Source organism: Sciurus carolinensis, unplaced genomic scaffold, assembly GCF_902686445.1.
Source record: "Sciurus carolinensis unplaced genomic scaffold, mSciCar1.2, whole genome shotgun sequence".
In the NCBI taxonomy this organism is placed as follows: Eukaryota; Metazoa; Chordata; class Mammalia; order Rodentia; family Sciuridae; genus Sciurus; species Sciurus carolinensis.
The window spans coordinates 375,978-399,504 of record NW_025920177.1 but is presented as its reverse complement, the minus strand read 5'-3'; the positions used below and the strand labels follow the sequence as shown (position 1 = coordinate 399,504).

Genomic DNA, 23,527 nt, shown 5'->3' with positions numbered 1-23,527 from the left:
ATATCAGTATAGGATATGAGCATGCTTCAATGATATTATTAATGCCAATCCAGAAGTCTTCCAGCCTCCTGCTCTAATCAACCCTGGTTACTCTCCAGGACTGCAGTGGGGCAGTCATTGGGTTTTCTTCCATCTACTTCTTTACCCCTGCCACTGTGTATTTTCTTCCCAGTCCCCCATTTCACTCTCAATGGAGGAGGAGGAGAATCCTTGTACCTGTTTTGCTGGTTGTCATTGATGAGCAGGGGGTTCAAGCACATCAGACCTAGCACATAGCTAGCACCCCTAAAGTTTGCTGTGGTACCTACTGTTTTATCACTATGTATATTGTTATCTTACCTGCCTTACAAGGATGTATTTTGGGATAATAAGAGAATAGTAGATTGCTGTGGAATGAGTCAAGAGCTTGTGCGGTGATTATGAAGTGCAGGTGTTAGAATTACTACTGATGGTCATCCAGACTGCATGGTTCCCAACTTATAGTTGCCTGCTGAATGCACCAGTAAGTACATTGGTTTAATGACTTACTGAATCAATGAAATGCAAAATGGAGATGAGACTAGCAGAATTTCACTTTTTCCCATAAATTTTACATGTAGCTCTAAATCACTTCAACCTACACACATAGAAGTTTAAGAATTATTTAATGTGCTACTCTTGATTTTTATATTTTCTTTCTTTCTTTTTTTTTTTTTTTTGGTTGATGTGGGACAGAGGTTTCAAAGGAATGGTATACTAGAAAATAAGCAACCCCTGGTTCCTGGGGTGGGAGGAGGGAACCCCAGGCCCTGGTCAGTGTGTGCTTGTTTCCCTTGGGAGAATATGCCCATTATTGCCAATATCAAGCTCCTAAAGTAACACCACCAGTTTAGGAGGTAGAGAATTTGGCACATCTGGCCATCCTGAACTGGAGTGAGCTGGCTTCAGTGCTTCAAGCTTTTAGAAAAGACACATTTATCATAGCTCCCTATGGTAAATAGGGCTCCCTATGATAAATAGAACTAAATTCTCGGAGATTTCTGGAAGAACACAGTTACTGCATGGAACGGAGTGTTTTAACAATCAACACTAAAAATAAGTCATTTCCCAAGGAAATAAAGTACTAATAAATAAATCCAGGGGCCTCATCCGTATCTGTTGATCCTCAGACATAATCTTTTATTTTGTGAAGTTTCCTACCATAGTGTTTGTTAATTTATTTTACTCAGTTGAATAATCATTGAGCAAATGCCCATATGTTACTGATTTCTGTCCTAGAGTGAGGAGGCAAACATGAAGAGGAAGCTCTTTCCTCATGACTACTGTAAAGTGAATTAACTTAATGCTCAAGATTCCTTTCTACACAGGGGAAGAATAGGTGAAGACTGCTCATTTGTAACCTGGAGAGAAGGATAGTTGTTTTTTTTTTTTTTTTTTTTTTTCAGTGTAAATGAGACCTTACTGTTTGGCCACTGTTGTCCACACCTTCCTACATAGAACCCCTGAGAAGACAGCCCATTTTCTCTGAAGGGAAAATGTTAATCATAATCTAGATTTGTTTTGTATTGGTGTTTTTTCATAGTGTTCTACAATTTGTGTGTGTCAATTCCCTCAAGGTTATTTTGAATACAACTAAGGGATACCTTTCAGGAGTGGCTGTGTTAAAATGGAGAACACACTTGTTTGGGTTATTTAGCTCATTAGAGAAAAGGCTCAAGATCAAGTGAAATTAGATTATTCTTTGAATGGTTTCGGGGGACAATTGTTGAGAGATTTATCTTTTGAAACTAATAGGATTCCATCAGTCCTTTGCTGAAATATTTCAGTCACTTCTCTAGTAATCTTAAAATACAGACCAGGATCTTTCCCTTCAAAAAGTTCTACAATATCTCTTTCTTATATCTTAAGAAGCCTCTCCTAACCCCAAAGCTATAAAGGTATTTTCTTACTTTCTCTTATTATTGGTATACTGAGATCTGTTTGAAATTTATTTATGTGAATAATATGAGGCAAGGATTTATTTTTAGTTTACCCATCAGATAGTGTATTAGTCATCTTTATGTTACTAGGACAAAATTAAATTTAAAAAGAAGAAAGGTTTATTTTGTCTCACAATTTCAGATGTTGTACTTTGTGGTTGGTTAAGCCCCTTGCTTTTGGGCCTGTGGTGAGTTAATACATCATGACAAAGTAAGATGCTCATCTCAAGATGGCCAGGCAACAAACAAAATTGAAAAAGGAGGTTAAGGTACCAATATCTTCTTGGAAGGCATGCCCCAGTAGCCTGAGTTCCTTCTAGTAGGCTCCACCTCCTGAAATTTCTAGTATCCCCCAATAGCACCACAGGTGGGGACAAAGCCTTTACTACATGAGCTGTTAGGGAACATTCAAGAGCCAAACTATAGCAGATACCTCTAGAGTTTCCCAATGCATTAAATGAATAGTCTCTCTTCTCCCACTTGTTAGAAATACCTTTTAAAAAAGCACATACTCATTTATACATGGAGTTCATTTATTGCTGCCTATTTGTCTACTTGTCTATTCTTGTGCCAATACTCTTCTCTTAATTCTTATATTTTTATAGCAGGGCAAGAGTTCCCTCATCATTCTTCATTTTCAAAACTTCAGTATATTTAAAAACCAGTAGATTACATTTTAAATTATCTTTGCCAAAAGTTGAAAGTTAGTTTTTCCTGATGTAGGAGTCAATGTCAAGTGTTGGCTATGTGCTATGTATCAGGCAGACAAACTGTACTTAGAAGATATTTTTAGAATGTCTTTCCTTACTTTAGACACACCAAAAATATGTAATTATAGTAACTGTATCACATTTACATATTGAGAAGTTAAGCTAACTCATTATCATCAGGTACTACTTACTAACTGCCAAGGTTATCTTGTCCCCTTATATTTCTTATTCTTGTGCTTTCTTCCCCCGAAAATTCTTATACATCCATCCTTCAAAAATGAGATAGAGGTTTCAAAAATCTGTTTGCCATATCACATAATACATGTGGCTGCACATATCCACCAAATTTTTAATTAATGATAAATATATGTGATTTACGTTATGACATGTTATATGCAAAGGGTATGCACATTTCTCTTTAAATCCCTCCCCACTTATATTGTTATTCTATTTCCCTTATCACATCCATGGGGGGGGAGAATCCTAATTAGAGCTTCTTTATATAGGTGCTTGGTTTAACAAGGAAGATGTGTTCCCATCTTACAGTGAAATGGGCTTTTTGAAAGTGGAGGCAGTTAAGCTGGATGGGTTTTCAAAAAAAAAAAAAGTAATGGAAAACCAAACAAAATACCTTAGCAGCATGGATGTGAACAATAATACCATAATTTGTCATAACTGATTATATAAAACCTGTGTGCATTTGTGGGTGGGTGCATGCACATGTGCATAGTCATGTATTAGAGTAAGAATAAAATACATACAAAAATAAATAATATCCCTACTTTTACAGAGTTTATTTGAGTGGGGAAAATAGCCATTAGAACATATTTCACAAATCATTTCTTCATAAAAATTTAAAGGAAGAATATAGGGAACTGTGAGAATGTATAATATTTGACTTAGAGCATGTGGTACAGATGGTTATTCTGAGAAAGAAAAATCAGGTATAGAGGAGGAGTAGGAAGTAACTAGATGAGAGGAAGGTACAGGAAAACATTTTGTTGTAGATGGAATGTGACAAATTCAAGGGATGGAAGGAGTCCAACATGATTAGGGAGCAGTAAGCAGTGGAGCAACCAGGAGAGGCTCTTTGGGGACAGTGAAAACTATATGAAGAAAAAATATGGAAACTCTGAAATGATTTAAAAATTGATGGCTGTAACATTTCTGAATCATCAAGTTTCTTGCAGAGAATGAATTTGAAATTATCATTTCTTGAATCTCAGCTAGGAAATTGAATATGTTAAAGTATCAACATCTATTTTACTTACTGAATTTCATTCTGTAAAATAAAAATCTATAAAAATCTCTAGAGTAAATTATTTTGCTATCATTAGACTTTTTATTTTTTCTAATATACAGTGGCATATAAAAGAAATATTTTTATCATGGATTCTCTAATGTGTATGCATCTGGGTAGTGATAGGGTATAGATAGTGCACTTGGGTTCAATCGCTGATACCAAATAAATAAATAAATAAATACAAAAAGAAAAAAAAGTCAAGAGGCAGGCCTGGGTGAGACTCTCTGGAAATGTCTTAAACACACACACACACACACACACACCCCACAAGTTAAAAAATAAGTTTATTCAGGCTGCAATAAAAAACATACCATAGACTGTTTGACTTCTGAACAAGAGCATTTCTCACTGTTCTGGAGGCTACAAGCCTGAACTCAGGTGCTGGCATAGTTGCACATTCTGGAGAAAGGCCTCTTTGGTGTAGACTGTACCTCCAAATACATCACAGTGGGATTTAGGATTTCATCACATGTGGGGTGATGTGAAAAGACCAATAGATATTCCATCTGTGTTGCACTTAATTGACTTTATAATTCAAATCTAAGTATCTTTGCTGCACAGCTTAAATTTTCTCATTAAATTTTATTCCAGGTAATTTTCTTGGCTACTTATTATTTTTTATTTACTCTTAGATAGATATACTTCTGCATAACCAAATAATTTTTGATATGGAGAAAATGGAAGAAAATAAGAGAAATAAAACTGATGCCCCCATTGAGTACTAAATACACACTATTTTCTCAAGGACATCAGTTACACATCATATATTATTTCATGTATCTTTAAGAAACAAAAATAAACATTATCAATTAAAATATGTGCTATCTGTGGTATGATTGATTTTAATTTTTGATTTGTTATAATGTTAACATGTTACTAGAAAAAATGAAATCATTTGATTTTTACAAAACAGCACTTAGAATACATTGTTAGTCCTATTTCAAAGAAAAGCAAAATAAGTACATAAACTCTAAGTAACAATCACAACAGCACAAAACTAAGACATACAGAAGTCATATTTCAAAATCTAATTTGTCTGACTCTTGGATCATCTTTCTTTTATAGATTTCTGCTTATTTAGTGTTTTAGATGTTCTTTTGATGTTCATTTCTGAAAAGGCCTCTTATGGCCCTTACTGAATAGCTTGGTGAGCCATAGTCTATTAAGAAATCATGTGCAACTATGATGTGATTAATATAAGGGAACCCAGCAATGGAGCTCAGCATTTCCTTAGTTTACTATTATTAAGAAAAAATACTTGACCTACTACACAATCTCCATATTTTGGAAAATATTAAGTGCATGATATTTATTCCATGTATGTCTTTATATTTAATAATTTCATAATCCTTTGGCCATTTGAACAAATTGTTGAAGCAATTATAGGAATAAATAATCATAACTATTTAACCAGTTACCCACATAATCCAGTATAACTCTGGCTGTCAATGAAATGGTTATGAGTTAGTATTTTTTTAAATACATAAATAAGAGAATATTACATCTTTTTAATTAATTTTACATTAAGTTCTTATAAATGGGTATACTGATATATACCTAAATATGTAGAAATATTAATATTTGCAGATATTTATTGAGTGCTTATTGTGAATCACAACATAATCTAAGTGTCCTTATTTTACTTATTTCTCATAACAAACATATGTAAGGAAAATTGACATTATTATGCCCATTTTTAAAACTGGAAAATTTAGGATTTATATCAGTTTAATCATTGATGCTTTTAACTTACCAATGATATTTCTTCTCAAGGAAGAACAAAGGAGCAGGAATGCTAGAGACCAGCATTCAAGGTCAGGTTACAGAGTTAGTTTGGGTCTATCTTTAAATCATCAATGGAATAGTATTTACCATATGTAGATAGACCATGCATAATTTGGTCTAGTTGAAGGCTAAAGTTTGTCCTAACTCTCAAAACCAGGCACATCTGCCCCTATTGGTATGTTGGTATTCAATAGACATTGTCATTTTTTTATTTTCTCAATTTCCATCTCCATTGTGACATGCTTGTTGTTTACTTATGTTCCAAAACTGAGGAAGCCATGGCAAAGAGTATTATTGTACCTAAATATATGTTTCTTTCTATTTCCAGCCTCCCTAGCAAATAATTAGGCCATATGACTGACTGTCATGCAAGAGAGGCTTAGGTAAAGTATCACATCATTTCCAGGCGTGGCTCAGGAAACACCTTGAAAGACTTGTGAATTTGTTTGTTCCCTTAGTCATCCTGTTGGAGGCATTCTTTGAGTCTGCCATGGAGACCAGGACAGTGAAAGAGCAAAATGAAAGAGCCATAGATTGCCCAGTTGCTTATGTGAGAGTGACCCAGTAAACCATGACTTGTTATGTGGAAAATATCGGTTTAATCAAGAAAAATGTCTCTCTTGTGTAAACCAGTGTTTTCCAGTGGCAGCAAATTTTATGTACCCTAATTCCACAGCAGGATGTTGTCTTTAATTCTCAGAAAACTAATTTTATTTGTTAATTTTAACTTACTTTAGGTAAGAAAGAGAATATGAAAATAGACTCCATATCTTCCAGTTGTCTTGCAAGAGTTTTAGGCCTGAGCCTGGTTATGAATCTGTACAGACTTGAAGCCACTCCATTATTAATGGAAGAATAAAAATCATTAAGATAGGTTCAAACTGATGATAGAACATTAATATTTATTTCAGACCCCATATACAGACACAGAATTTTGTGAGTATGTCTGTAATGCAAAAGGAGGGGAAACACATCAACAGATTCAGAGAAACCTTTCTTCCTTCCTGGACTCAGGTGCCCTTGGGACCCATTTTCTGAATGTGAAAATTACTCAATTTCAGAGGGGATTTTGGTTTTATAGGGTACAATGATGTAATCATTGGTAGCTGTATATGTGCAGTTTTAAGTGTCAGGGGCTAGTTGTTCAGGTTAAAACCAGACACTGAGGGATGAGTACTCAAATGTTACCCATTGTCATTCAGGACTAATTTGCCTTGGGGGAAGGTCAAGGTTTAGGGCCCAGTATTGAGTTTCTGCCCCTTTCTCCCAGGGCCCATTGTTATCAGGAAAGAATGCTCTGGGAGAGGTTTAATGTTTGACCAATTTTCTCCTCCCTCTTTCCAAGCCACACCATCCCTCCATTTTTCTTGGGGAGCTGTCTTATAGGAATATTATTTTCCATAACCCTTCAAAACAAACACACCAAAAAATTAGAATTTAAGAAATGTTTATCTCTTGGTAGTGGTATATAAGTGTATATGCAAAGGTATTTATTTTTCCTTCATTTGGACTCTAGTTTTTCTTGATCATTAATAGATGATGTAGACACTGTGAAGAGAATATGTCATATCTAGGAGGATAAAAGGAGATCATATTCTCAGGAAATCATTTTAATTAATTATTTCTGCAATCAAGTATTCTACAAAGTTTGAGATATTTTATCCTCATTTAGCTTAAGTTTTAATTTCCTGAGCTGAAATAATAGATAAAATAAGAGGAAGAAAAACATATGCAGTTCATTATGATAAGTCATCAAAAAGTCTTTAAAACCAGGACAATTATATTTTAAATTTATTATTTAAATTTAAATTATATTTTAAATTTATTATTTAAAATATAATTGTCCTGGTTTTAAAGACTTTTATATTTTAAAAGTCTTTTATATTTTAAAGACAATTATATTTTAAATAATTTGCTAAAGTTCGTAATGTTGATTCCCAAATATATAAAATATCATGAATTGGCTTTACAGATATATACCTTTCAAATATTTGTTTCAAATGGGAATTATGACAAGGAAGTTACCATTTGCTATTTAAATTTTTCAGCAATATTGAAGCCAGAATTGGGGACAGGCAGTTAGTGTAGAAATAGGGAATCGGGTGAGATCAAGGAAATGGAGGCCATAAAACCATCTGCCTCTGGAAGTTGGAGACTGCCCCTGAAAGAACGGAATATCAAGGATCTCCGGAGCCCATTAATTGCCAAATTTACCTGCCCTTTATCAAGGACTGCAAACAAGGGGCTGCTAATTGGTGCCCCCTGGGCCCTTATCTGCCTGAATCACCCTGGCCCTCCCCCTGCCCATAGCTTCTCACTTAATGCAAAACCAGGCCTAGTCATATAGGCAGGAAGAAAAGAGATAAGGGGGAAAGAATGGGAGAATAAAACCCATAAAAAGGACAAGATTTGCTCATCCCTTGGATTCCGCCTTTGGGTCCCCTTCTTCCACCCGGAGAAGTCTGCTTTTACTTTTCTTTAATAAAGCTGCATTTTCCACTCTACATTTGCCTCGGCGTGCTTCTCCAGCATTATACTTCAACACCTGAGGAAGCAGGACTCGTCACCGGTAAAGAGCGGTATCAGTATGACAATCTCAATAAGTAAAGATATTATCTAAATTTTTTATCTCAAATTTTATTAATAATTTCTTTATCTTTTATCATTTCACTAATTTCCTGATTTGTGCACTAGAATGTATAGAGACAGAAGGAAGGAAGGAAACAAGGAGGAAAGAAGGGAGAAAGAAGAGTAAAAGGGGAGGAGTGGGCAGGTGGGTGAAGAGAGAAGGAAAAGGAAAGAAGGGAAGAAGGGAGAGAGGGAAAATCTAATATTTCTGTGATTTTTGCACAGAATAGATAAGGAAATGTTTTCTATTCAGAAAAGTCAAATGCAATTAAAGAGGAAAATCTACAGATTCAGTAGAGTGGTTAAGTGTGAAAATATGCAAAACCTCAGAAAAAAATTCAGAATGATAGGAAGTTGAGCACAGAGATGGAGTCTGATCCATATTAGTTCCACCAAAGACTCATGAAGGGAGCACTGTTCCCATGCTCTACAGATTCTCAAGTGTCCCAATGCACAAGCACAATTAAAAGCTGTTTATTATTGGTGTTGTTTTTTATTGCTGTTTTTGTTACTATGATGATAATGATGTACTGCTCTTTACCACCGAGCTTCATTTCCAGCCCATTTTATTTTATTTATTTTGCGACAGGGTCTTACTACCTTTCCTAGAGCCTTGCTAAGTATATAATGGTGTTTGCAAACTTGTGATCCTCCTATCTTAGCCTCTAAGCTGTAATCTCAGTGACCCCAACCTATGTTTATATCATATCTATTAATATCCATCTGACTGAAGTATACTGTTTTGCTGAATACAACATAACTGGCCATGGAGCTATACTTCCACAGAGAAAAAGAAGGCAGTATTTTCTGTTATCCTATATTCTTTTAATTTGAAAAATGCATGATCATGATTTTTATCACAATTAAAAAAAAACATATCTAGTATTAAGACTTGAATATTTATTAATCCCTAGTATTTTATAATGAGTATCTCATAAATTTCATATTAGTTCTTCCAAGTATGTGTGATAAAATTGGCTATATTTTCTATAACTTATTTAGTAAGTACTAGATAAATTAGAATCTGTATCAGTTTTCTAGGCCTGCCATAACAGAATACTACAGACTGACTGTCTTAAAAGAGTTTATTTTCTACTTAAGTAGAATAGGTTTTTATAATACAAGCTCAAATTGTTGCCATTAAACATATTTTGTTGCACCTTAACATAACAGCAAACAGAACTGATAGGGAATTACAGGCAGATCTGCTATTCTGGGGCCAATTTACTTGGCTTTAAAGCCAATAAAAAAACTGATAAAAATTGAGTGAAAATGTCATTTCTCTGGAGCTGTCTCCGTATCTCACTAGTGGCCTACTCAGGGGTCATTACTGGACACCAGTGGAATAATGGAAACTACAGGAATACCGAAGTAGCTTTCAGAAAAACTGGGTACTTGGAGACCTTTTTATAACAATTGAGTTCACCGTAGCTGAATCTAAATGAACCAAAACTCTTTCAGATCATTAGAAAGCATTCTGGGAAGTTTTGAAATACAGTAATCACTTATTAATTCCCCTCAGTTTCCACCCTGAACACCAAATGTATAGGATCATGTGAATAAAGTACAAAATTTCCAGAGAACTTGCAAAGTATATCATGACATAGACCAAGATGCACAAACATAAAAACTAAAGTGAGTTTCTCACACAGAATAGCAAGTCAGTGTTAACCAATTGCAAAGCATGCCCAAATTCAAAGCTGATGTTAAAAGCAGCCAGATCAAGTTGGTTATCCTAGAGAACTTGACTTTTACATTGTAGAACTTTGTTTATTTTCATGGTTGAAGAGCATGCACCAAAATCTGAACTCATGGTTCAGCCTGAATATTAAGGTACCATGTAGTTGCCTATGTTGAATAACTTATATTTTATTATTCAATGAAGTAAATGATACAAATGGGTATAACAAAAATGTAATAGAGAAAATACAATTGAATTATAAACTTTGCTTGTTAGAAGAATATTAAGAAATTAGGGATTCATGAACAAAGAACAAATGGACCACATAGAAATGAATAACATGATGCTAAACATAAGATCCAGGTGTATTTTTAATTGTATATTTTAACTGTAAGTGGTCATTTAAAGACAGATATTTTCAGAATGTATAAACAAACAGGACCTTACTATCTTCAATTTATAGGGAACTAGCATTAAATATAAGAATATAGAGAGATTGAGAACATGTGAATGGAAAAGCTCTTCCATGCATGTACTAAACATTAAGAGACTGGTTTTCCTTAAACCGTCCTACAGTTACAATGCATTTCTAATCAAAATCCCAGATATGTGAGTGATGATAATGTGAGGTGATTCTCTCTTGATCTTCATGGCAGTCACCAAGTGAACATACAGTCACATGCCACATTAAGGATGAGAGAACACATGTAAAACTGTGGTCCCCCAAGATTTTATTGCCTGGTAATACTGTTGCATTCTTGATTTTTATAAGGGCACTCTATTTTGTGTACACAATGGAGAAACCATCTAACAACACCTTCTCTCATTAAGCAACATATGGCTGTAGATACCTAAACTTTATCAGATTGTACACTTAAAATGTGTACAAATTACTACATACATTATGCTTCACATTTTAAAAACTACACAGAGTATCTGCTAGACACAAAACACTATCTCAGAAAAGATGTAGTATACAAACTCAAGCACCATCTCATTCCTGCTTTCAAAAAATGAAAATATCTGACTTGTCTAAAGTTTGTATAACAAAAATATGGGGTTTATTGTTAGAAAACGCGGGCAACATTTTTCTGCTTAAGGGAAAACAAATAGCAAACTTTTATTTAAGATAATTATTTCTTAGCACTCCACCTTAACAGAATTGTCTTTTATGTAGTGATTGAGTTAATTCAACTTATTTTAAAAGATGAGAATCAAGCATAGAATAATTGAGATTCATTTATTTTTGTGCCTTTTACTTATCCACTCATTTTATTTTTAAATTTTAATTAATTTATTTTTCCTGATATGGCGATAAAACTCAGGGGTTCTATACCACTCAACTTCATCCCCAGCTCTTTTTATTTTCAGATCCAGTCTTGTGAAATTACGGAGACTGGCCTTGAACTTGGAAAACTTCTGCCTCATCTTTGGAATTGCTGAGATTACAGGCATGCACCATTGCAACCACCTTAACTACTCATTTTAAAGTACTGATTTGACTTTGCTAAATGGGTGCCGAATAGTGCTCTAAGGAGACTAAGATATCAGTAAGTATGTCGCCCTTGTTGGGCTACATCAGTAAGGATGTAGCTCTTGTTGGGCTAGTTGGAGGACTTGAATGACTATAGAACTTTAAAAGAAAGCATTATCAACTTATGTAGTGTTAGAGGAAGTTATGGGTACAGAGGCATCAGCTGGTGATGTGGAAGACTTAGTCTAATGCTTATAAAGTGTTCATCTGACCTTAAGAATATGTGAGATTTTTATCCTTGCAAAAATTTCAAAATAGAACAATAATAATACCATTCACATTTGATTCCACCTTACTCCTAAGCAAGGGGCTATGTACTTTCAATTTTTTTAGCCAGTATCTTACCAGGAAATTTATATTCTTGCCCTTTTATGAATGGGTAAATTGGATGTGATAAAGCAAAATGCAAATGTAGATGGCAGTTCCCCTCTTTCAGATGACAATTTTTAAAGAACATTAACAGAGGAAGTCATTCTTGCAATATTGGAAGATACATGTAACCTATAAGATAATTTTGAACTAAAGGTGTTGTAAATTCTTCATGTACGGATGGGTGAACTTTGGTTTTGTAGTCTGTAGCTTATACAGTTAGATGAGTTTTCTTTGGAAGAAAATAACATGCATTTAGGAATACTAAAATAAGCACAAGCCTTTAGATGTGTCTTGTTACAAGTGAGAGGTAAGCTTTTACTCTTCCCAGTTATTCAATTTCTGCCTATCAGCCTATTGGTTAGAAATTACTTCAATAGGAATAGTTAATGACATCTTCTCCATCAGGGTGCGAGCATGGAGATAACTGTAGCCTTTGCCCTTAGATTTCCAGGAGACATCAGAAAGCCAAGTCAGCAAAGTTGTACATGACTTTAGAAAGCAGGGTTGGAGACAAAGTGATCCAAATGGTGGGAAAAGTGAGAGTAAATAAGCATGTTTCCCTTTTCTTTTGAGTTTAATTTGCCCATTTCTTCTAACAATACTATGTTGGTTGGATATGGTGCAGCTGAATCTCTGTGTGTCTCTCTCTTGGTGCTCTGGTTTCATCCAGACTATGTCTGTCTTTCCATGCTCTGAATTTTGCAAACCCAACAATGGCCAAGGCTTTCCCAACTACATGGTAAAAGATTCGTCACTACCCAGAAGGGGGTTTCTTTCTATAACTGTTTCCAAATGTTTTCTTTTGGAATGCTTTATGTCACCAAGTGAACTGTTCTCTCTCCTGTCCATTACACAGTAGAACTGAGTCCACTAATTCTTCTCCCTTGACCATCAGTAAACCATCAATTACCATAGCATTCTTTCTCTAAAATTTTCACAAACTTGGAAACAGTTGTGGGTTAAAACTGAGAAAAATCAAGGGAGATATTAAGATTGAGATAAAATTTAAAGCAGAAAAATGACTAAAGTGCCAGTAGAGACAATATAATTTCTAGAAACCATTTATGTATTCGTGTTATATTAATCTCTGATGTCAATAACTCAGTTTGCAGGGAGAAAATAAGGTAAAATAGGCAGAGATGCCTTTTTACATGTGACAGAAATGAAGAGCCAGTGGAAGTTGGATTCATTCTGTTTTCCATCACCCTTAAAATGAAAAAGTGGCAATTTCTGCTGAGAAATAAAGGTGACCCAGTGATGGGAACAGCTGTTCTCAAGTAATAATGAAATACACCAACAAAACTTGTATTTATTATGAATCAAGTTGATTCACTTATAATTGTTTTATAATACATAAATTCAATTTTTAAAAGCATGATATCATTCACTGTGGCTTATCTATAGTATAATTTTAGCTTGAGGTTTTCCCTGCTGTTCTATCAGATTTTTGGTTTCCATGCTTGATAGGACATGTGCCCAGGAACACAAAACAGTTATGCCAAGTGCCAAAGTAAGAAATACATAATTTAGAAGTTAAATATACATGTAAAATAATTACATAATAAATTAAAATTCATGCATGTACACATTTATATAATTCTTGATCATCTGTTGAATTATTAAAGCCTATTGATAAGACTGAACTACATATAATTAAATACGTTGACTAATACACCCAGAACTGGTAACCATGTACATTGTGCTGAAATGGCCTGTAGTCTTTTCTAGAATGCATTTTGACTTATACTCTTCTATTACTATTTCCGGTTTCATCTAGAGACTTTTCATTTGGTTTTGCATTCTGGAGTTTTTTTTTTTTACTTGTCTTCCTTTTCCTTTTTCCTAAATACATTGTGGGGTTCTGTGTTACCTCCCTCCTTCAATTTATCGTGTGCATTTCCATCTTAGCCATCATTTCCTTTCTACCCTCCCTCCTTCCTTCTTCTCCAGAACTGCAAGTTATGTAAATTAACCATCCCCTCCCACAACACTTCATAACTACTCATTACCATTTGTTAGCACCATGTGTGTGGGGCAGCATAGATTTTATTTTTCCAGTAAATGCATTCTTGGAGATTATTTGACAAAATCCCACAATTAAACATTGGTTCTTTTCTAATGCTAGGAACTTATTCTGAACAAGTGACTTTACTCTCCTGAAATTTTGACGGAAAATCTCTCTCAAATTCATGACTCCATCCTCCAAGGTGCAGCTACAATACTTTGAAATCTTTTGCAATTACCATCTTGTTTTTCTACTCTTTGCCAGGGCAGAACCCTTTTAAAACAAATTTTTATATGAACTCCAAGGCCTTCTGAGTTTCTGCCCTTCTTATGTATCCACATTTGACCTATTTCCATCCCCATCCAAGCTCCTGCTACTCCCCATCACACTGTACCAGTTTGCTTGCTCTGGGAATTCTCACCTACTCTCCCCTGGCCTAGGATTTTCTTCCTTCTCCCACACATCTAGCTAACATCTAGAGGACTCAGATTAAGGGGGCTCCAGATTAGGTTGGAACCCTTTACACTTGATTTTGAAAACAAAGTCAGAAAACGTATAATTAAATTCTAACACTGCCAGATGACCGTGCCATTACCATCTCTCCAGCATACTAACTCCATTGTTGTTAAGACAGTCTTTTTGGTTCTTTTTAGTTATTCTTGACAGTAGAATCCATTTTGACATAATTATACAAATATAAATATTAATAGCATCACAATTCACAACAGTTCAGCTTTGGCTATTTTTAGTCTTTACAGTTCCCCACAATACATTTTCCTATAAAATTGACAATATGTTATCACTTTACACTAAAAGTTCTTTGGGATTTTTTAAAAAAAATTTATGGTTGTAGATGGACAGCAAGTAATAATGAAATACACCAACAAAACTTGTATTTATTATGAATCAAGTTGGGTTTAATTTGCTCATTTCTTCTAAAAGTACTAATTATTTTATTTTATTCATTTATTTATATGTGGTGTTGAGAATCAAACCCAGTGCCTCACACATGCTAGGCAAGTGTTCTACCACTGAACCACAACCCCAGCCCCTCCATTGGGATTTTGATTGGAATAATAATTAATCTGTAGATCAATTTGTGGAGAACTGACATCTTAACAGTATTGAGTCTTGCAATCCATGATTTTAGTGTATACCATCATTATCTTTAATATTCTTTACTTTTTCAAAATGGCACTGTTTTCTTCTAGACATAAATGATTTTAGCTCAGCTTGGGTTGATTAGAACTTGGTTCCTTCCATTTTAGAGGATTGCATTATATCTAGACTGCTGTTACGTCCAGAATTTAATCCTATAGGACTCCAAATAGATGCTCTAGATGGTTATGACTAGAGCATAGATTTGACCAGTCATGAACTTCAATTATTTCTCCACAAAACAGATTGCTGACATGCCTGCCTTGCTACCTCCTCTCCTGCAGAGTTATTCAGTCCCATGGCCCTGGAAAGTTCTCCAAGGCAAGGTAGCATATCAGGCCAAGCTTATCCAAACATGCCTTTCCCTTCCTTTAGAGTTTGGTCCCTTAATATCAGCTTGCACTTGGAGCAGTCCACACTTTTAATTTTCAAGCAATTTATTTTTTAATTATTTTTTTTGTGGTGTTGGGGATTGAACCCAGGGCCTTGTTCATGCAATGCAAGCACTCTACCAACTGAGCTATATCTCCAGCCCTATTATTTTAAATAATTCTCCCTAGAGAATTTGATTTGATAGAGTTATAAAAGTTAATAATTTGAAATTTATATTTCAAGGCTGTGTGTTCAACAGATCCAAAAATGTTCTAAATTGTTACTTTTGTTTAGAAAAGGCTGAAACATGGCTGTGACAATGTCTGCCAATGACAGTGGTGATGTTTTACCTGATTCTTTCCTTTTGTTTGCTCTCCTGTTCCTGTATGTGTGATTTTAGGATGAAACATAACATACATAAAAGAAAATCTCTACTAATATCAAAATTAAATAAGGTAGACACACACACACACACACACATATGTATATATGTATTTATCTCTTAAAATAAAATCCTAAAAGTATTCTAAAACCCATCAGTAGTAAGGAATATTTTATCCAGCTTTCTTCTTCACTATAATGAACTTGTGATTTTCCTTAAGTTCTTCTTAGTCTGTGGTGACTGCTAGAGTTCCTGTAACAAGATCTGTGTCCAAAACAAAACACAAAGAACAAAAATAAGGAAGGAATGATAGGAGGAATAAGAAGAAAGTAAAAGGGCTGCTCTCTAGCCTGGAATGGTCCATGATAAGGTCAAAATATACAACCAGTAACTGCCCCTTACATATCATTGACAGTTCCATTTGCAACAGAAACTGTGAAGAGTGGTCTGTTGCTTGGTATGTAATTAGAGTCTGTAAATAAGGAAAACAGGACAAATGAATGTCAGATAAAAAATGACTAACCTTCTCTTCTCCAATTTCCCTTTGCTGTTAGGATTAATGGGTAATGTACTGTGAAGCATTCTGTACTTCTAGTTACAACATATTCTTGGAAACAATTTTACCTACTCTTTTGTGTTTCTATTGCACCTGCATCCCTGTCTCATCAGACTGTGTATATGGTAGATTAACCTGTCTCACATCACTGTACACACATTTCATTGTTTTACCACAGCTCCTCAGAAGTACTTGGGGTCCTTTGAGGGTTAGATGAGGCCAATCAGATCCACCTGGATTCATTTAGTGTGTGGTCCCGTTGGCTTCCTTTGGAAGAAAAATTGTGTGGCTCAAAATAAACCAGAAGCCTCTGGTTTAGTCCAAGCTCTGTGCTCACTGTTGAAAAGTCGAGGACCAGAGAGGAGAGGGACCTTGCCCAGGACCACACAGCTGGCCGGAGGCCACCCGAGGCAGGGCGTCTGCTGTACTAGCGCTGCTGGGGAACAGGGATGAGGCTCCGCCTCCTCTCCCTTCTCCTCCAGGGGAAGGAGAAGTTCCTGGGTATCCTGAACAAGTACATGGAGATCCACAGCACCGTGTACTATGAGAGCCAGAGGTTGCCCGAGGTCTCTGCCTTTGTGAAGAACCACGGCCTCTTGCTGCAGCCTGTGTTCCAGCAGCTGCTGTGCAAGGCCAAAATGAGGACCTCAACACATTGTCCAAAGTGAGTCCTCCAGCACACTTTCCTTGCCTGCCTGGTCACAGGCACCCACTGAGGGGGCCACACAACATGCCTGCCAGGGCAGCCGCCACCATGCGTGGCCCCTTCCACACGTGGACATGCCCCAATGTGCTGTGCTGCCTGAGCCCTGTGTCCAGTCCTCCAGGGGACTGGCCAGCATGGGATGTCCAGCAGGCAGGGGAGAGCCTACAGGGTCAGGGGTGTGAGCAGTGCAATGGCCTGGTTAGGGGACCAGGAGCCAGGCAGACCTTTTGGAGCCTCTGAGTGGGTGGTAGGTTGGCTGAGAGGCCCTGGCTACTGTCCCATGGGGCCATTCATCCTGGATGGCTGCTTCTGCAAGTCACACAAGGAAGGATATCTCTCTGCAGTGGACAACCTGAACAACCTCACCCAGCAGACCTGGATTCAGTACCATTTATGAAGCATCTTCCAGGAGCCATCCCTGCATGCACAGCTGGCACGGTTAGGTGCTGAATTAGTGTTTTTAGGATGAGTGAGTGGAGGTCCTTTGAGGTTGACTGTGGATGCGGGTCTGCAGCCTGTTGGACTTGGGATCCTTGCTCTGTCCTTGCCCCTCCAGAATCGTAGACAGTAAGACCAGGCATCCACTGTACCCCACACTGCCCTGCACTGAGGGACGCGAGCTGGTCACCCCTAAACCACCCCTGCCTGGCTGCAGGGCTCCTGGCCTCCCTGACCTTGTGCCCCCACGGCCCCCTCAGTTCTTCACAGGCTTTGGCTTCCCCGACGAGGGCCCGGCACCCCTGGAGGCCATCGCCCATGGCTGTGTCTTCCTGCAGTCCTGCTTCAGCCTGCCTCGCAGCTCCCTCAACCACGAGTTCTTCCCAGGCAAGCCCACCTCCAGGGAGGTGAGTGGGCAACCCAGCTGGCCCGGGAGGGTTCAGGGCAGGGGCTCTGAGGTTCCTGGGGAGGGAGGTGGAGGAGTCAGGCAACAGGATGAAAGAGACAAAGGGGGGCACAGGGAGAGCCACCCCCTGCTGTCTCCAGCCAGGTGTTCTCCCAGCACCCCTACGCAGAGAACTCCATTGGCAAGCCCCACGTGTGGACTGTGGACTACAACACGGAGGAGTCCAAAGCTGCCATCAAGGCCATCATGGAGACCCAGGTGAGATGACCACCGCTCGCTCTGTGGGGCCTCAATATAATTAGAAAAAGGTACCCAGACTTGGCCTGGGCTGGCAGAGGAGTCCACCTCCCTCCTGGTCAAACATATCCCTGCGTCCAGCCATGTGGACTGGAGAGTGGAGCAGGGGTTTTAGGGAGAGAACCTTGGTGCAGTGAACAACCTGTACAACCTTACAAGGTAGTCATGGTTTCAGAGTAACTTACTGAGCACAATGGAGGGCCAGGCCCTGTGAGCACTCCTGACACATACTGGATGCCAAGTCAATGTCTTCCAGATGAAAGCATGGAGGTTCTTCAGACCCTGCTTTAGGTGTGGGTCTGTGACCTTTGAGCAGCCTGTCTCAAGTGATGACGTGAATACAGCATTTCCGGGGATCTTGCTGACAAGGTCAGCTTTCCATTCCTGATGGAAACACCCAGGTCCTTCCTCCCTGGTCTGGAGATGAATGTTTCTAGAGGAAGTGCCCAGCAGCAAGTCACCAGGTCCTGATGTGCACCTGTTTTCAGCTCTAACAGGTGAAGCTGGAGTCTGGCAAGGAGGCGCACTCTGCCACTCTGTCCCGTGGGGAGATTTGCTCACTTCTTGGGAATCAGCTGAGGCTTAAACTTAAGTCACAGACTGAGTCTGGGCTCCTCTGGGGTGACCCTGAGGTGGGGTCTCAGCACAGGTGGCTCCTCTGGGAGGTGGTTCCAGGAAGGGGGCAGGTGTGCCTGAAGCTCCTCACCGTGGGGCCTCTGAGTGGGGCTTCCATCACATCCCAGAAAGGCAGGAACCTGGGGTGGTTCTCCTCTAGCTCCCACCCACCCATGGCTGTAGGCTGTCCACTCCCCTGGCTTCTGGCTTGTCCCTTGCTCACGCTGAGCGGATCGGAGACAGCCCTGAGGTGGAGTGTCTGGCCGTAGGAGCGAGGCCACAGGGGCACTGCCCACATCTGCCGCAGGGGCTCCTCTCTGTGTTCAACAATGGCCCTTGCAGAGTTTAAGGCAGACAGGAACGTGGCCTTGGGACCATGGCCCAGTTGCTGACTGGACAACTGATTATTACAGGTTGATAGGTTTAAATGGGCCCGAGCATCAGACCAGGGCAGCAGCCTCGAGAAGGGGACTCAGTACTAAGGACAGACCCGGGGCGGGGGCTTGGTGTGGGTTTACTTTGATTCACTTCGTGCTGGAAACAACCCCATTGTGCCTTCTTCCCTGTCCTGCTGGCCTCCTCTTGCACAGGGATAGGGACAGGGTGAGAACTCTTCCCCATCCCCTTGAAGTCTGGCCTAACCTCCAAGGCCCATCAAGCAAAATGAGCCTGTGGGTGGTGTGTCCCCTCCCCAGATGGAAGGCTGGGCACAGGGGAGGGGCTGTGCCTGGGAATGAATGTGCCCAGACCATCCTGTGTTCTTCTGCAGGGACACACGGGAACTGGGGAGGTGCCTGCTCTCGGGAGGCTGAGGGGGCTTCCTTTCCCTTGTTCTTCCCTTTGATTTTTTTTTTACTGGAACATCTGTTCAATTTTGTTATTGAGTTAATTAAAAAACAGCAATAACCAGGCTGAGGATGTAGCTTAGTTGTAAACACTTGCCTAGCATTCAGGAGGCCCTGGGTGCAATCCCCAGCACCACAAAAAAAGAGTGGGAGAGAGAGAGAGTGAGCAGTGACAAAGGATCCAGGAACTAAGGCATCGACATCTGCTGCAGGCCCCCAGGGACCTTGGCCTGCCTGTCTGCTGGCAGCCTCCTCCGTCAGGCCCCACCACCCGCTTGCTTTCCTGACCGTCCACCCCTGGTAGCCCTGAGGGTCTCACACACTCCTGTGCCCATGGGCCACCAGCGAGGGGCTTGTGTGTAGACCCAGCCACCCTGGGGCTCCTGCCTCACAGGACCAGGTGTGGCCTGGGAGTTGGCATTTTTAATAAGCGCCTGGTGACACTCAGCATCTGCTCTAGAAAATCCATCTCGAAGCAGTTGGGTGTGAGTGGACCACGGCTTCTGCAGGTCCTGTGGCCTCCAGGGGAGGGGAGGGGAGGCCAGTGGGGCCCAGGAGGTGCAGAGCCCCAGGTGCAAGCCCCCACCCCACTCATGGCAGGGCAGGTTCTGTGCCCCTGGGCTGCCACAGATGGGCCTGCACCGCATCTCAGTTGAGTCCAGATAGAGGCCGTGGAGTGAGAGGATGGCAGTGCTGCCATCGCCCCCCCCACCCCTCTCAAGGTCACCCTCCATGTGGCACCGCAGACCCAGCACCTGTCACCCATGGAGGCTGATGCCATGCCTGCAGTTAGACCTAATGGGAGTGTTTGCAAGCAGGCCACTGCCCCGAGAGAGATTTGTGGCAGGCAGGCAGCTGGAGGGCTCCCTGTATGCAGGGCCTTTGACTCACCCTGTGACAAGCGCTTCAGACACAGAGGGGAATAACTCGGGCACCGCTGTCGCTGCTGGAGTGGGGAGCGACGTTTGGAGAGCAAAGGCTCTTCTCTGGGGCTTTTTCCTTATATTCTGGGTTTGTCCCTGCAAGGGGCCCCACAGCCTGCTGGGCAGTGCTCAGAGGCTGTCTGGACTCTACCCTGTGTGTCAGGGCAGCAGCTAGCCACAGGACCTTGTAGGGGGTGGGGGAGGAGCACAGGGTGGGACAGGCCTGCAGAGCATCTGGGACAGAGGGATACTGGGGTTTCCTGGGACTCTGGAACAGCCTGGGGACTGAGAATACACACAGCACCTGGTGTCCAGTCTGGGACAAGTTCAGGCTGGTGACTTTTGTCCCTAGAGTCAGAGGCAGCAGGGACCAGCTTCAAGGGGAGCAGTGGGGGCTGTCTCCCTGGGACTCTCAAGTGTTGGGAGTGTCCCCCTGACCAGAGGGCCCAGGATGGGCCTCCAGCCCTAAGAGGCGGGCTCTGTGGGGGCCCCACACAGCTCCGCTGGACATCCTGAGGTCACTGTGTGTGAGGAAGAAGTTGTGCGGGCTTGGGCTTGGTTTCACCACCAGGGCTAAGGTTCTCATTTTTGGGGCAGCAGCAGGAAGATGGCGTCACTGGGAACTGAGTTGAACTGGGCCAGGCAGGATGCCCACATTGTGTGTGGTTTGGGGAAGCCAATGGCCACAACCACCCTCCTGTGAGTCACGCTAGGTCGGCCCCAACTCCAGCCACTGCCACCTGCTACCCGTGGGCTCCTCCAAGGTGGCTCTGTGCTGGGCCTGTTAGTGAAACCCAGGAAGGGGTTGGGGAGGGGACATCTTGTCCCTTGGTTACCTTTGCCTATTATACCCCAGCCACTCTGCCCATGTGCCCCGGTGCAGGCTGCTGCGTGACCCTGAGACCATTAAGTCGCATGTGGCCTCCCGTGTAGTGGGCATGTGTGGCCTGGGCAGGTGCTTTCCAGATGCCACCCAGTTGCATCCCACTGGGAGCATGCTGTGTCCCTCCGTGTGAATGTCCACGTCTTGGGAAGGGTACAGTTGAGCCTTACCATCCCACAACCATTTCCTGAGCACCTACTGCATGCCAGGCACTGTACCAGGCACTGTACCAGACTCTGGGGGACAAGCTGCAGTCCCTGCCCTTGAAGGGCCATGGGCTCCTGAGAGAGATGGAGCATGGACACGAAGCCATGGTAGGGGCACTTGTCCCAGGGGGAGGAAGTCTGGGGTGCTGAGGACTCCGAGGAACCTGGTCCTGTACCAGGAGGGCATGGGTGCAGGATGTTCTGGAGTGGGTGAGGTCCCAGAGAAGCTGGGCTGGGCAAGGGGGCCTCAGAGCCCAGAAGGGGTGGAGTACTGGGATCTGGGCAGGAGGAAGCTTGTGTGACTGGGGTGGAGGACAGGGCAGGGGCACAGAGGCCAGGACTCATGGAGGGTCCAGGGCTGAGCCTGAGTCCCCAGGGCCCCTGGAGAGTGTAGGGAACTCAGCTGAGAGGGCCAGGTGGATGGGGTGGTTGGCACATCCCACCCCATGCCCAGCAGGGGGGTCCTGTAACCAGGCCTCCCCACCATGCCCTCCCTCAGATGGAGCCCTACCTGCCCTACGAGAACACCTGTGGGGGCAGCTGGAGCGGACCCACGCCTACATTCAGCACCAGGTAGGTGGCCCTCTATCCTCGGCCATGCGACCCGGGGTCCCACCCCAAGCCCATCAGGCCAGAGCCTGCGCTGTGCAGGCAGCAGACACCTCTGGCTGTGAGCCCCACAGGTCCCCTGACTGCCAAGCCTCCTTTCCTTCCCTGCCAAGTAATTGGAGGCACCTGAGTGTCCATGGGGTGGGGCTACTTTGAGGAATAAATGAAATGTGCATGTAAGGCTGCCTGGTATTCAGCAAGTGCCCAACAGTGGCTCCCCACTGAAGCTGCAAGGCTGGGTCCTCAGGTACCGCCCAGGGCTGCCCGCACCCCACTCCACCTCCCTGACGCCCCTTTCCCCCTGCAGGACTTCTGTGCAGCTCCCAGTCCAGCCCCCCCCAGGGACCAGTGCTTTGCAGAGCCCCTTCATCCTGGTGCCCAAAACCACCCACCTGGAGTGGGCCCAGAAAGCCAGCATGGTCCCTGGGGCCTGGCCCCCACCACACTCGCTGTGGGCCTGGCTGGCTGCCACCAGGAAGGCCTGTATAGACACCTGCCTGCACCATGGGCTGGTTTGTGAGCCCTCCTTCTTCCCCTTCCTCAACAGCCAGGAGGCCTTTCTCCAGTAAGTGCACCCACCTCCCTCCTGAGAGTTTCCAACTGGTGAGGAAGTATCCAGAAGGAACCTTCCAGGTGGGCGTCTGCATCATGAGTCTATGCTCTTTACAGGACCCAACTGCTACCAGGGACACTGCCTCCTGGTCCCACCCAGCTCTCTCTGTCCCTCGGGAGCCCTACCCCAACCTGGCAGGGCTGCTCCACATCCCTCCATGCAGGACCCTGGTCCCTCTTCTCCAAGCTCCCAGACAGAGGCGGATAAAGAGCTGTAACCACCTCTTCCTGAGTCTGGGGCAGGGGTTGCTGGGGAGAGGGGTGGGCAGTGCCAGACTGGGGACAGCCCTGCCCCACCTATCCCAGGGGGTGACTGACAATGGTGGCACCCAATGCAGGCTGCAGCTACCTTGTGACGTCACCAAGAGGGAGATGCACCACCTGTATCCAGCACTGGCCCAGCCCGGCCAGGAGTGCTACCTCCAGAAGCAGAAGGAGTCCCTGCTCTCCAGCTGTGCTGGCTCTAGCACCAAGTACCAGCGGCTCTGCCCCTGTCGTGACTTCCTCAAGGGCCAGGTGGCCCTGTGTCAGGGCTGCCTGTGA

At 42.0% G+C, this 23,527-nt stretch overlaps 1 pseudogene; it reads left to right on the top strand.

Moving 5' to 3' along the window:
* Positions 1-16,893: 16,893 nt before the first annotated feature.
* Positions 16,894-23,527, top strand: LOC124974789 (alpha-1,6-mannosylglycoprotein 6-beta-N-acetylglucosaminyltransferase B-like; annotated as a pseudogene).